The 15,106-nt window shown below is 41.0% G+C and overlaps 1 long non-coding RNA gene across 1 annotated transcript in view; it reads left to right on the forward strand.

Moving 5' to 3' along the window:
• Positions 1 to 204: 204 nt before the first annotated feature.
• LOC140847884 (uncharacterized) overlaps positions 205 to 15,106 on the forward strand; it is a 62,183-nt gene continuing 47,281 nt past the window's right edge. Inside the window, exon 1 of the long non-coding RNA XR_012128148.1 lies at positions 205 to 475. This is a non-coding gene — a long non-coding RNA (uncharacterized lncRNA). The remainder of the gene's footprint in view (positions 476 to 15,106) is intronic.

Genomic DNA, 15,106 nt, shown 5'->3' on the forward strand with positions numbered 1-15,106 from the left:
AACTGAGTATATTCCTCAGAATTTGGTTTTATTTGCCATGAATATGCCTTTTGGGGACAGTTTTACTCCTGGCCACTCAATACCCTACACTTTTTATTTCTGCTCTCAGTTCAGGGCAGAGTGCTGCCTTGCGGTGGGGACATGAGACTACCCGGCCTCACCCTTCCGCTGCTCAGCAGGGACACAAGACAGGAAGCAGAGAGCGTCTCTCATTGGCTGGCTGTTGCCTATGGTCCGCAGGATCGGCTCCGTGTCCGGGCAGCCTGGGGCCGGCCAGCTCTCAGACCAGCGGTGGAGCAGGCATGCCTCTGTATGACGGTGCCACCATACTAGAAGCTGTTACCACTCCATGAACGCTCTGTGGTGAGACAGCAGCATACGAGCTGTTAGTGAGGATTCTCGGCCTAGTTATTAGCTGTCACATTGGAGTACAGAATGCAGCCCTTCCTTTGGGAATTGGGTACAGACAGAACTGGTAAATATGGATGGGGCATGGGGTGTGAGATGGGCTCAGGGGTGCTGGGTGCCACAGAACTGAAGGTGTGAATGAAAAAGGGGCGACTTTCATCTCACTGAGAATGACTCTTTCTGGAAACCTCTGTACTCCAGTCTGCATGAGCCCTCACTCTCAGCATCCTCCAAATGTGCTTGGTATTCATCACCCTTGTCTTGTATAGATGGGGTCAGTGAAGGCATCTCGGGAGAAGCACCTATTGAGCAAATCCTGAATAATAAGAAAAAAGGTAGACACATGAAAATATGGAGTAATATCAGCCAATTCAGAGAAAGCAGTGCCAAGGTACAGAGGTGGGAGTGAGCTTGATATACTCTGAAAATATGAAACCACAAGAAAAAATGAAAGCAGAGAGGCAGGTGGAGCCCGGTCCGGTAGGGGCCTATGGGCCCAGAAAGCAACTTGGGGGAATTTTAAATCAGAATGGAATAATCTGGTTCATGTTCTAAAAGAACTCTGGTGGCTTGTGCAGAGCATTGCGAGAGGGAAGCAGGGAGGCAAAACAGGAGGGACTGCTACCATCCTGACAAAAGAGTGGGGGGTATACTCAAATACATATGGATATATGTATAAATATATATAGTATATGTGCTATATATGCACTATATAATATATATACATTGAGGGACATATTCTAATATCTATGACTACATATGTATAGTACATGTAATATATATGTACTATATAATAATATACATGGAGTATATATTCAAATATATATAAATATATATAAATATCCATATACCCATATAGTATATGTGCTATATATGCACCATATAATGTACATTGAGGATTATTCAAATACATACAAATGTATACACATATAGTATGGACTGTAATGCACTATAAGATAATATAAATTGGGAAATATATTCAAATACATATGAATAGATTAACGTATAGTCTATGAACCATAATGCACTGTATAATAATATTCATTGGGGGATATATTCAAATACATATTTTAGATGAGGGAAAAGAATTGCTGACGTGAGGATGAGAATGTGGAGAATGAGGAAGAGAGAACTCGTGGATTAGTGCAGAGTTTGAGGCTGAGGAACTGGGTGAGTGGTTGTAATTTTCGCTCTCCTCTCTCTCTCTGGTGTACAGTTCTGTTTCATTTTGGAGGCTCTGTCAGTGCCCATCCTGTGAAGTTATCCAGATCTTTCCTACCTCCCTCCTTAGCCCAGCAGATGTGGTCCACCCACACCTGCCAGGGGCCCACGTGGTGGTTCATGTACATGCTAAGAGCAGGCATCTGCATGGCCCACAGGACACCTGCCTTGGATGGAATGTGCCCCTGAAGTTCATGCTGAATCTTCACCCCCAGGTGATGGTGTCAGGAGGTGGGGCCTCTGGGAGTGATGAGCTCATGAGGGTGGGTTAGTGGCATCCTAAAGGAGACCCCAGAGCCCTAAACCCCTGTCATGGTGTCTCTTCCAGCAGCCTTCTGAGACTAGGAAAACAGTCACATATCTTTTCTACTGGCTTATCAGAATTCTAGTCCCATGGACACTGTACCCACCTTCTCCCCAGGGCCCAGGAGTAGCAGTGCAGAGGGCAGTGTGTGCCAGCATAGAGGGGTGGCATGGTTTTGGCAGAAGGGAGGCAGAATGGATCTGATACTTCAAAATTGCCTCCCCTGATTGACACAGAAAGGGGAAGGGCGGGGTTCATGCAGCTGGTCTTGTTAGAACTCCTCCTCTCAGGAACACTTGCAATACAATGGCTGGCACCCTGGTGAGAAACTTCAAATCCTAAAAGCTGAGCTCTAGGGCTTTTGCTCTGGCTGTGGGCACCTTACACCTTTCATCACAAGCTGGGAAGGGACAGGAGTGGGTGTAGAAGAGGCCTTTCCCAGCAACCCTGAAAGACTGCACCCTCACCTTTTCCCTCCTGATAAGCCATCTTGTCGCATTCTCTTCTTGGTGTTTTAATGAAACGCTGCTTTCTCTCAGTTACGAAATTGGCAAATGAAGAACTGCTGCCCTTTTCTGCCCCATAATCCACTTTTAAGACTGCTTATCATGGCTGCCATCAGTTCTCCTAATGGAACAGCCATCAGGGGGACCCACTGTGTCTGAGCTCTGCAGCAAATGGGCCAGTTTGGCAGCCCTCCTGCTTTGGTACATAAATTTCCACATGTATAAATTACGGCACTCTGGCTGGTTCACTTGAGGAAGGTTATTGTATTTCACATGCTGTTAAAAACCCAGGGTGTCAAAATCATGCTTTATGCTATCACCCCAGGCAAATATATCATTGTCAGAAGGCTTACTTCAATAAAACCTCTTTATGGGTGATAGATTTTATTTGTGAGTTTATGACAAATATCTGAAACATCAGGTATTCGTGTTGTAATCACCTTTTATGGGATTTAGTTTTCTCCCATGCTCAGAAGGAACACGCACACCTCTGCCCAGGGTTTGGAGAGGCTGAGACTTAGATGCTAATTTCCTGATAGCCTTAGGCGAGTTGCTCAATTTCTCTGTATTGCACCTTTATCAAAACTACCTTGCATGAATGTGATGGTAATTAATTGGGCATTAATGCTAATATTCTTTGAAGATTTGAAAGTGCTCTGTGTGGCCATCATTTCAGCAGGCTTATGGGTTTGGGTCCTTTTTATTGGTTTCTGAGGATTGTTTTATTATTTTTATTAATCCATTAAAATTAACTCCTAAATGTAAATGTTCCTATTGCACTCTACAGTTTTGAAGAGCAGTGGAAATTGATGTGAAAGCATGCCAGTATTCTCTGTAGTAGGATTTGCTGTATTTCTTTTCCTATAATGTTAGAGGGTGAGAAGTCGATCCTGCACAGAGAGACTTAGCACATGTTATACAAATGGTGTGCTCCAAGGAACACTGATTGACAGGTGTGACTGGGTGGTCATGATGCTCATGCACAGTCTGTTGAGGAACAGGTCCATTTCCATGGGGATGCTTGGAGGACTAGCCAGTCAACTGTTACATTATGGTGCAGTCTCTGAGGAGGGGGTGTCCTGGCATGGCTGTCCTGTGCTGGGGTGTCAGACAGCAAGCAGTGCAGTGGCCATGCTCTTCCCTCACTGCTCTGGAAGTGCAGGCCTGTGCACAGACCACCAGACATGGTCATGCGTGCCACGGGTTTCTCTAAAGCAGACCCTAGTTAATGGGGAAAGCAGGTCTCCCTGGCAGCCCATGGCATGGGGCAAGCCAGGCCTGTGTACAAGACAGAAAGCTTTCTAGAAAATGTCACAATGGTTCTGGAATTTAGTTCTGCCTCCACACCTGCTACATAATCTTGAGTACATTTTATAAATTATCTCACCACGTGTCCTTACCGGTGAATGAAGAAAACAATGTCTCTTCTGGCTCTAAAATGAGAATGAAACACACATTTCAAATTATGTCTTATTAAGTAGAGGCAGGTAGAAAGTTAATTTTTTAAAGGTTGAAGCATGTAATTTGAGAAAAGGTATTTAAAAGGCATAGACACTGTCTATAAGTAAGTTAATCATTAAATTAGATGTAGCTTAAAATATGGAATCTCAGGAAAATAACCTCATGCTTTTATTCATTGTAATGGCCTGTTTGCTCAGCACGTTTACTCCATCAGCTAACAAGCTTCTTGATTTTATTCCAGTAAAAGCATGCTTCCACCTAGTCAATTATGCCCTCCATTCTGAACCATTCATTTCTGAATTTGATATAAAAGGTGTATCTTTAGTCCAAATGTGACAACACAAGAAGCAATAATGACAAATAACCGCTCTTGCATTTCACACACATTCAAAGGTAAACCTCATTTGGTTGAACACATGCCAACAGTAAAACTCAGGTGGATTTTCAATGTTGATTTTGGAAACTGCAGCCATTTGTAAAACCTGTCATCAGACAGCAGGTAAAAAAGGTATCTGGTGATGGGCTCAGCAATGGGATACAATATGTGCAAAAAATGAAAATTCACCTCAGCTATTTAGTTTCCCTAACACCTTGGCCACACGTTAGGAATCAAATTAACATTTTTAAAGCCCAATAACATTTTCATTATATTTTGCCTCTACCTTTTCCTTGCTGGTGTTACAGCAAATGCAACTTTGTTACTCATTTTGTAAGTTTTTACTCTGCATATGGATTTTACTAAGTGAAATGTACATGTTGGCACTATTAGTCAATTAATTTTGCAAGACCTATTATTTACACTCAACATGTAAAACAGATTCAAAATGTGATGTAGCTTACAAAGAGCTCTACAATGTATTTTAGGGAATGAAAGTAAGCATATATGGTTACTGGTAAGTGGACAGCAATACATATACTACCAACTTAGGTATGCAGATAAATAAGGTATGCAGATAAGTAAGACCACTGCTGAATGGAAACAAATCCAATAAAACCGAAAGCGGGGTAAGTTACGGGTGAAGCGAGAAAGTCGGGTCTCAACCCGCCATGAGGTTCGTACTGACGCGGTGGGTCTGAGCGAAGCCTGAGGCCGGAGACCGTGCCCCCTGCACTACAATCCCGTTACTGAGCCAGGGTCCCAGCTCTGTGGAAAAGAGAATTCACAGTGAGGAAAGAAATCATGGGCAAGGGCAGAGAACCAAAGAGCGTGTGCCCAGCCTTGCCCACCACCATGATGTTCACAGGACACTTTGGGGCTTCAGGTGTTTTCGAATCCATGCCCAGGAAACTGATTCTGTGGACTCTAATGCTAACCTTTGTCCCTTAGCCAGCCCAGCCCCTTCCCTCTGAGCCCGTGCCCTTTGCTTTGTCCCAAGAGATCTCCTTCTGCCCTCCTCCTGCCCATCATCAATCCTTGCTTGCACCCCGTTTCCCACTGAAACATCAGCCCAAGTGTCAGCAAGTACCGCATTCCCTTGGTGTTCTTCACCGGGTTCTGCAGTCCAAGCACGCCTTACCGTCACGTGCTCATGGCATGGTCTGCTGGCATCAGCGTCACCTGGGAGCTTGTTAGATGTCTGGCATGCTGGGTGAGAATCTGCATTCCAACAAGATCCCCCAAGTAACTGTACCTTTAAGTTTGAGAGGCCTTGGACTCCTCCCCACAACATTGATAATTATTAGCAGCTAGGAAGGCGAGGACTAGACCGTCTCACCAGGGCATGCTCAGAGCCTGTGGCTAAATCAAAGGCGTCTCTCTGGTGCTCAGACCGCGTGCTCCATGGAGGAGGGAGCCGTGTTTGCCCTCATTGTCTCCGTAGTGCCAGGCCTAGCACCTCCTGAGCATGCTGTTGAATGGATGAGCAAATGATTTGGGTGAGATTAAATCCCTTCATTTCTAAAGCAGTGGAGAACAGACGCGGTGAGCGTGACAACACTGGGAAAGCAGCCACTGGCTCAAGCCCAGCAAAGACAGACAGATAGACACAGGGGCACCCAGAAGTCCTTAGGATTGTCAGGAAAAGAAGCATCGGGAGTCATAGGCCCTTGACTGTTTCCCAGAGAAATGAACCCAAGTTTGAGATGGATTATGCCACAGTGAAACCTTGAGACTTCAATCATGCAACCAATATAAAGGAAAACTAACCTCATGTGAACAAGACCAAGGAAGACTTTTAAAAACCATGACAAAGTATATGCACTTGAAAGACAATTAAAATTTGAGTATAAATAAGCCTCATACTGGCCTTACATGTGTCTGCTTCTCTCCTGAGCCATTCTCCAGGCAACCGTTCTCATTTCATCCAGTACTCCTGGGAACCGTTCCCTGTCCGTGAAGAAATTTTTCTCCTTCCTGCTTGAGGAATTGGGGGCTATCCTCAATGCCTTGGACCATCCAAACAGTTAGAAGCAAAGTTTATTGTATCAAGTAATTCTCAGTGGTGTTTTGAGAAGACAGTATAAATAGAGAATACAGAAGAATCAATAAGGATGAAATCCCTTAACAAAAAACAGTGTTTCCATTCACAGGGCTTATTAATGAATGCTCAATTTCAGAGGCACAGTAAGACAAAGAAAAAGGCACAAAGCCTGATTGAAAGAAAACTTTCTAGACCATTAGGATACCTGAGGTAAGGAAATAAGGAAGTCTACCTTCCTGGGCTGTAGGTTTTCAAAATCATTGTTTTACCAAAATTTTTCAATGATTTTTTAAACACTTTCAAAAAGGTCAATTCTTGCTAACCCAAATAATATTGGAAATGCTGTCTGGAATTTAGGAATATTACTGATGAAGCAAAATCCTTTCTTTTACATCCTGGGGATGTTAAATGTGAAAAATCTAGTATAATCTGTTTTAAAGTGGAAATTAGACCAATGGTTTGCTAAACAAATTCACATCTGCTTGGTGATATTTCACTGTGTAAACGGCTAACAGTTGCTTTGCTTCTGAACTCTGTGAGACCATCTTGCACACTACTCTGTTTTTATCTTTTGTCTGGTCCCTTCAGGACCATAATAGCTCTTGAGGGCATGGCCAGATCACATCTGCTGATGTGTGTTTGGTTAAATGGATTCCTGATCTTCCAAAAAAGCAAATACTGAAAACATGCTGTTGTAACCAGACCTCTGCGGTTTCCCCTGAGTTTTCATCTCTCATCTCACGCTGTGTCTCTAACACTAAAAGATGCACATGGTGCTAGAGAGCAGGGGTGCAGTGGAGCCACGAGAGCTGCATGGGGCCGCCACAGAAAGATCTTCAAAGTTTATTTTCTCAGCTTTCTAGAGTTAGAGAGTCCAATGGTGTCATCATGAAAGAAGAAATTCAATTCCCTCCATAAAATTTTTAAAAAATTCTAAAAGAACTAAAATACAAGGTCTGTATTTATAGGAAATGTTGATAGCAAAACTCAATGGGCAGGTGCGCAGTTGGGGAGCATCTGCACTGGGAAAGATCATCGGAGGGAAAAATGTTGAAGAGATGGGTCATAAACAAAGGCCCTTTTGTTTGGTGAGATTTTCAGATGCTGGAAGCTAAGGCAATTTCAGATTTTTTTTGTTTGCTCCAATGGCCATGAGAAATTTTGGGAGAAAACCTAACACAATTTAATCCTATTTTTCTCCAGAATCCCCATTCTATCAGTTTGCACTTGAAGCCACTCTCTCTCTCCTGGTGAGTCCCCTGAAAGGGAGCTTTAGTGGGATATGGTTGTACACACTTGGATACATATTAGACCCAGTAGAACAGTGGTGGGTCTGTCTTTCATCCCAGGGAGAAGGGACAATCCAAGAGCTTTGGTGGGGGAGTATGACTTCTCTTCAGGAGTACTGGATTGAAAAATAAAGAGCTATTAGGACAGGTAAATAAATGAGTTGTCTTAGAAATTACACTGTAAAGCATTTGGTCTCACCAGCATTTTGTCTTTAAAAACACTATAACTTTTTGTCAGATAATGCAGTCCACATGCAACACACACCTTTCTCTGCTACGTTGATGTCAAATGCCCTGTTTCGTTTTTTTTGAGAGGTCAGCATGAGTATCAACTGTGGCTGTGGCTTGAAGTGTGGGTGTGAAAGTTCTAACCCGTTCATGAAATACCAAGATACTCAGTTTATGCATGCAAAGAAGCAACACAGGGTATCCACTTTGTTCCTGAACATGGACGTCTGCAAATAGACTGCCAAGGTTTTTAGGAGGCCAAGTGTTGCTCAGAAAGAACAGGGGATTTAGAATCAAAAACCACTTGTGTTGTTCCAGGGCCGACTCCACTGAGAAACCAAAGTCATGATCCCTGTGAAGGTATAGCTGTATCGCCACTCCTCATCTGCAGTAGTGCTTCTGTTCCAGCCTCTGCCTTTGCCTACAGGCTCTGCTTTGCCCCAAGCACTAGGTGGAGCTCTTTATATAGCAACCCAGGCAATAATGGCTTACTGCTGATAGGTGTGTAAGCATTCGCCTACATAGTAGGCCAATTGCATCACCAAGTAGATTAAAGTCAGGGGAGGATCCTGGCCATAGAATTTCTATTTTCCCTACAGTGGATAACCTCATTCAGTCAATAGATATTTACTGTAGTACATACAGCATATACTCAGATACCATACGAGAAAAAATAGTTTTATTTGCAAAACTCCAAGCTCCAAAGCCAATTCTGCTCTATGGTTTAATAGTATAGGTGAAATTAATATGGGTTAATATTGTCACAAACTTCCAGTGGAATCTGATTTGGAAGTTCTTACTTCCAAAGCATAATCAGGAATTTACAGCCATTCTGCAATTCTCTAACCATTTCATTTGGAAAAACATATAACCTGGTGTGACTGGGGAATGGGATGGTGGTGACAGTAGCAGCATCTTGGATGTGGCATCATTTCCAATTCACCAGTTTACTTGGGTAGTTGAGTATTTCCTACTTACATATTTATGCACACAGAAATGATATGGCACAATTCATTTTTTAGTGAGTAGTAGAAAGCAAGAACAAGAAGGGAGCTAAAATAAATATATTAATATATTATCTTACTAGTTTATTATATGTTATTTTATTAATTACATAAATATATTATTAATGTATTAACTACATAGGAAAATAATAAATCATCTGTATATATGCATAGGACTGAAGACCATCATTGCAAAAAAAATTTCAGTATTATAAGTTGCTCTGTTTTTAATAAAAAGTGTAAAGTAAAATATTTGAATCATTAATATGTTATCGAAGTAGAATAGGAACATAAAGTTGGATTTGACTGGTTAAGTAAAATCTCAAGAACAAGATACAAATGACTCAAATTGTTAAAATTCTCTGAATGAAATTATTATAGAAATGTCCATAGTGATTTAGTGATTCATAGTGATTCAACAGTATTTTCATTAACCAATAACTTGGAAAAGCTATTTGGCTTGAAAAAAGTTTTTTATATCCCATTTAAGAAAATATTTGTTTAACATGTACAGAAGGTAACATCGTAACTTTTACAATTGCAGGAACATTCGAAACCAGAGTTGAAAGAAAAAAATGGAAAGAACTAATTTATTTTGGCGGCATCAGTTAAGAAAAAATTAGTTACAAGTTAATCCAAAAAGGCATTTTGTAGTTAGTGAATTTTTTGCCTATTATTAGAATTTGAGTGATGTCGCTGATCCCTGACATGGTCCCGGTTTGGGGCCCTGTTTGGGCCCCACGATCTGGAGTTGTTTCTCAGACAAACAGGAAAAGGAGGAGAGTGGAACTGAAAATCCCATCTGGTTCTAATTCAACATCACCAAAAAACTCTGATGCACCAACTCCAAAAATATAAAAGCCAGATTAAAATGGAGCTTATTTGAAGGACTGGCCTTGAAAGGGAAGCACTGCTTTCTCATCATTCTGGACATTCTGTTGTGTGTAGCTAGTGTGGCAATGGATCTGGGGACTGTTTTTAAACTGAACACTGCAGTTCGTCTGAGAAATATTTCATTCACAATAACCTGTTAACTTTGTATCTAACCTGGAATGCAGTGCCTCCTCACTCGGAGTCCCACAAGGACTTTCCACCCCATTAAGTGTACTAGGCACCTCTCACCCCTGGGGGTGAGCCACCCTCACTGAGGCCCCTGCCTGGTCCTGCCCTCACAGTGAGGTGGTTCCATTCCAGGTCCTAAGGAGTGCCTACGTCTCTCTGTATGCTCAGGCTCTGAGCTGCAGTTGGACATGTCTTGTTTCCGAATTTTCTGGGGGTTCAGGGGAAATAAGAGTAACTCAGAAAATTTAGTTGCTGCTGCTCTGCTCCCATCCCTTGGACATTTGGGTTTTCATAGTACCCACTGAGCACTGGAAGAAGAAAGTGTGGTGTTTCATGCAACAGCCTGAGAACTCCTTGGCATAATGGAATCAGTGTGGGTCCCCAGCAGATCGATGGGATTCTGAAAGACATGTGTCCCAGCTTCCATGACATCTAAATATCTATGTGTAATATAGGTTTTATATATATATTCTCTAGTGAATCCTCAGGGATTTGTATCAAAACAGAGAAAACAGTCAAGACTTAAGGTAAGCAAGCAGGATTTTGGAAAAACCCAAAATTTGAATTTCATTAGCACAAGGGGACTGAATTTCTTAGATGCTAGTATCTGAAGTGGCTAGGTGAAGGGAGTTGAGTGACATTGTAGACCTCCATCCAGTTTGTCAATGAATTGAAGAATAATTGTGCTTTCAGTTATCACTGGAAAATGAATATTTAGGCTATGTTTTTGAAGAGCATAAATGCACATAAAGGGCAAAGGCAGCCATGAACAGAAACTGACACAGACTGGCCCTCTGGTGTCAAGGCCATTTGGTATCACTGCCTACGTGGTGGTATTGGGGAAGCTCAGTTCTAATATGGGCCATCTCTGATAGGTTCCAAATGCCACCTTCTAGGGCCAGGGGTCCCAGAACTACATCCATGAAGACCCTGACAGAGCAGGACATGATTAAAAAGGTCTAGCTAGACTTCCCAACACTTCTTAAGTTTTACTGTAACTTAAGATAATATTCTAGTATTTTTCTGATTGTAAGAAAAAGATGTTTATTATAAAAAAAAGTGAGAAGAAAGAAAATAGCATAAAGAGGAAAATAAAAGTTACCCATAATTTTTTTACCATAACTACCACTCATATTTAGATATAATTCCTCCAATTTTTGTGTCTATTTCTAAAAACATATATATATATATATATATATATATATACACACAGATATATTTTAAAGAAAACTCTATACTGTCTCACATTTTGGTTTTCTACTTAATTTTTATTTTTGTTTTATAGTGTATCAAAAATTTTCAACATTGTTTTCTTTTAAAATAATGGTTATAATATACCATTGTTATTATACTATAAATTCTGTAATAAAATCACTTTCTAAATGTTTACAGTATTTCATTTTTGTCAGTATAAATTGTTTTAAAATGAATATCCTTTTAAGTATAAGTATAGGTGTATAGACAGACAATAGATAGATGGTAGATTGATGGCAGGTAGATATGGGTGTAGAGAGAGATACACATGTAGATGATATGGACATATCTATAGTACATGTCAAAAGAGAAGTTGACAGAAATAAGCCAGGAGGAAGGCACAGCAAGTTTGATATGATTTGAATGGTATGCCATGTGCAATGAGGATTCAATTATAAATGATGGGAGGCACAAGAAAAATAGCTTAAGGATAAAGGAGATTAGCAGTTAAAGAAAAAATAATTCATTGCCTGACTGCTCTGACAGTACTCTTAAGTAATTTAAGCCCATTTGTGGCCCAGGTGGCAATGTTAACACAGTACAGCTCTGTATGAATGCTTTTTGACAGAGAAATGAAATACCAGTGATCATGTTTTAGAAATTAAGCCAGGGATTAGAAGTTGTTTACACATGCCTAGGAAAATCAGTAAGAATGTAAAATGTCAGTACACCAGGTTCTTTATCCTTCTCACTTAGTGTACATCAAATTGGTACCATTTTTGAAATTTATAAAATATAATTTAAACACAGTCCAAATTCCTTCAAGAATTGGACACCAATTCCTCAATGTCTAAACTCCTATTCACATGGTCAAATGATGGTAAGTGTCACTTTATGTTATCTTGTTTTTAAATTTTTCAGAATGAAATTAGTTTTTTGCTTTATCTTCTGAATTATTTTTAAATTAGCACAAAGCAACAAATAGCTTTGAATCAAGACTGACTCTATTTCCACCTCCAATTTTGTATTGTAGGGTGCATTATGTACTGTTAGCACAACACATGAGTAAACTATAGAATTTCATTTCTGTATAATACAAAAATGTTTTTATAACACAAATAATGTCGTGCCAAACAGCATCCTTACACAAGAATGCCAAAACTGGCAATGTGTTATGAAGATTTCTGGCATTCACGTCTTTGTGAGAGAGATTGCTGAATACTGTATTTTATTGTTGTTCTTTCTAAAATTTAAATAACATGTAGTCTTATTTCCAAAACAAACCACATATTTCTTTTTCCTTAGTAAAGTAGTACTCATCTTTTAAGGAATTGGACTTTAGTTAAAGTCATCAAATTATTATTATTTCAATATACACTTTTTTAAGATTCCTTCTACTTCAAGAAAGGTAAGATACAGAGATTTTCTTCCTCTTTTAAAAATCTGTACATATTTGAAAGCAATTCATAGACTGAGTGGTTTTTTTGGAAAGTACTTTTAGGATTGTGTAAGAAAATGTTGTATCTGTCATCATAGCAGTCATGGCACTTGGCAGCGAATGTCTCACCTGTCCACATGAAATGGACTACTCCTCCACGTAGATCACCCATGGTATACTGTGTTACTGCAGAGTGATAATAGAATTCCTCTTGAGGGTCTGATTGTATGAAGTCTTGTATCCATCCTAAAATATTAAACGGTGAGTGATGAGACAGCATTAAAAACAAGGCATCAGAAAGTGTCTTCAAAGAAAAGTACAGTTGTAGCTGCGACAGCTTTTTAACAAATTCCCTTATTTCAAGCCCAGCTCTGCTTATCGTCTCAGGACAACTGTTTTCACAGTCGACCTGGAGACACTTGGTTTTAAATGTCAACATTTGGGAACATATACCATAGATATGGGACAAATTCTTTCTAAAAAACAAAATAACACACCCAACAGACACAAGCATAAACACATAATTAATATGCAATAATTCTGAAGTTTTTTTTAAAAGAGACTAATTGTGCTGGGCCAAAGAATGCTGAAACGTGCTTCTAGCCACTTGGTGTTGTGCATGCTTTCAGTCCAACCTGGATCAGGCCCTGACCTTACAGGAGCATTTTTCATTGCCTGCTTGGCTCCAGGCCACAGTTGGGTGACTCGGGCACTGGCTACATGGCTCTGGAGGAGATGACTTAGCACAGTGGGCTCAGCTGGTTCCACTGACACTCTGGTGCCACACACATACATACATGCATATGCACACACATATATACACACGCACACCTGCACACATACATGCATGCACACACACACCCATATATGCATACACACATCACACATGCACACATACATATATACTATGTGCATACATACACATGCACACATGCACACACACAGATTTTTTATCCCACTTCCTGACCCCTAAGGACACATTTATTTATTTATTTTTTCCACACAGTTTGGCTTCATCAAAATATTTTTAACAGAAAATTCGTGATGCACCTTTTTTTGTATCTTTTTTAGAAATGTACATTCCCACTGACTAATCAGGTACTTCTTCAGAAACAATGAGTTAGCCACACTGTACCTCCTCTTGCCGGTCACCCCTGGACTCCTTCATCTGCGCACTGAACAACTGAAAGCCAGCCTGCTCCCCCTCCCTTGGGAAGGAGAGGTCTGGTCCACCAGCAGGTGTGGGCTTGCAGCTTTTGAAAACAAAGGGGAAGGAGAGCTGTGGTGATGACTGCCAGCTGGGTCTCCAAATGTGGGGAGTCGCAGTCCAAATGTGGGGAATGCACAGTGGGTTCATTCTCCTCCACTTTGAGATTTCTGCCTTTGAGTGTCCAGAAGAGCAGCTGGGACACTGCCCTGAGACTGGCTCTCTCTGTTTCCTCCAGTGTTGCCGGTTCATGTCCCCTCAATCCATCAGTGAACTAGAGTCCATGGGAACATTATTTCTAATGACTGAGTCAGAAGCAAGCACAGAAAAACTGATCAGGGCATGCTGTCACTCACTCTTCTCAATAACTGGGGCCCTCGTCTCCCTGTCCACCCTTCCATAGGTGGCAAGTAGCCCCGCAAGCCCACACTGAGATCTGGGCAGTGATCATGGCTCCTCTCTGCTTTTGGATGGCCTGAGAAGCTTCAGGGAAGTGGTTCTCAAACTTGATGGTGTATTGGGACCCCACTGTGCAAAGCCATACCCAGAACAAGGACAGAACAAATGCATCATTATCTCATTCTCAGCATCTGCTGGGGTCCTGCACACTGGGTTTGAATTCCTGCTCTGCCACATCCGGGCACAGTGATTGCTGTCATGATGTGATTATTCTCTATTAGAATGGTTCTTCCTGGTAAAGGGGTCTATTAACCTCGCGAGATAAGTGAGAAGCTTTAAAAAAATCCAAAATGAAATGAAACTCAAAATGAGAATGGGTGGGGGACATACTTAAAAATGACAGTGTATCTAAACAATTTCTGCTAAGTCTAATATAACTGTAGGACACCACAGACTTGGGAGAATACTAGAAGAAAGGTGTCAGTGCAAGAAACATGAGGCCTGTCATAAGAGTTAAATGAACAAACAGTCTTTATTTTTCGTTTCTTTAAGTTTGTGGCAAGATTGCTCTAGGAAAGGTGTGGAGGGTGCATGTGACAGAATAAAAATAAAATAAAATAAAAACACCTTATTTTCTAGGTATTTAATCTTCTCCATCAAAGGGAACAGCCTCTGAATTGGGAAAGGTAGTTGAACTGTGTGCATTTCCTATGTGTAAAAGAGGGTAGTACCCTTATGAGTGACAGCTGCAGGAAGGACCTCCAGATGTGGCAGGACCCCGCTGAGGACTCAGCGTGAACTCGAGGTGGGCCACAGACTGGCTGTCCTCCTGAATTCCAAGGAGAAATTATGATGTTGATCCCTGGTAAAAGTTTACAGCGATTAGGCACATAAAACAATTTATTGAAGTTTATAAGAAAAACCAATAGGTTTTGCTAAAAATACATGTGAACCCATGATTATTT

The sequence above is a fragment of the Manis javanica genome, chromosome 2 (assembly GCF_040802235.1).
Source record: "Manis javanica isolate MJ-LG chromosome 2, MJ_LKY, whole genome shotgun sequence".
Taxonomy (NCBI): Eukaryota; Metazoa; Chordata; class Mammalia; order Pholidota; family Manidae; genus Manis; species Manis javanica.